Below are 987 nucleotides of genomic sequence, written 5' to 3'. Positions count from 1 at the left end.
AAATTTCTTCACAGAAAGGGTTATCAAGCACTGGAAGGGGCTGCCCAGGGAAGGGGTCGAGTCCCCACCCCTGGAGGGATTTAAAAGCCAGGAAGACGAGGTGCTTAGGGCCAGGGTTTAGTGGTGGGATGACAGGGTTAGGGGGACGGTTGGGCTTGATGATCTTAAGGGTCTTTTCCAACCTAAATGATTCTATGATTCTACCTTGCAGAAGGAAGGTTGCCCATATCTTGCACAAAATAGAGCAGAGTATGTTTGCAGAGATACATTTAAGCATTCAATGAATTAACATCACTGGCAAAAATTATTAAAAAGGGATTTTGCTGCTGGAGCTTAGTGTAGCCTCAAGAAAAGAACTGATATCACCCCACTTTGCAGGAGTGGGATTTTAGGATAAGAATCAAGACAGGCTGTGACCCGATATAACTGATGTTTCCCTGTAAACGGGAGAGAACAGACATTATGTCATGTGGACTCAGTTCGTGGAAGATCCAAATCTGTTTTCTCTCAAATATTAAGATAATATAAATACTTTCTTCTTTCCCTCCCTCCCATAATATACTATTTATGGGGTAATATCACCACTTTGACAAATGGCATTTTTTCATAAGTGGTGTCTCCAGGGCTCAGTACTGGGGCCAGTTCTGTTTAACATCTTTATCCACGATCTGGACAAAGGGATCAAGGGCACCCTCAGTCAGTTTGCAGATGACATCAAACTGGGCGGGAGCGTCGATCTGCTGGGGGGGAAGGAGGGTTCTGCAGAGGGACTTGGCCAGGCTGGAGCCATGGGCCCAGCCCAGTTGGGTGAGGGTCAACAAGGCCAAGGGCCGGGTCCTGCCCTGGGGTCACCACAACCCCAGGCAGCGCTCCAGGCGTGGGGCAGAGGGGCTGGAAAGCTGCCCGGCGGAAAAGGCCCTGGGGGGGTTGGTCGAGAGGGGGCTGGATAGGAGCCAGCAGGGTGCCCAGGTGGCCAAGAGGGCCAGC

The sequence above is a fragment of the Egretta garzetta genome, unplaced genomic scaffold, assembly GCF_000687185.1.
Source record: "Egretta garzetta isolate BGI_Z169 unplaced genomic scaffold, ASM68718v1 scaffold260, whole genome shotgun sequence".
Lineage (NCBI taxonomy): Eukaryota > Metazoa > Chordata > Aves > Pelecaniformes > Ardeidae > Egretta > Egretta garzetta.
Note: the sequence above shows the minus strand (reverse complement) of the source record.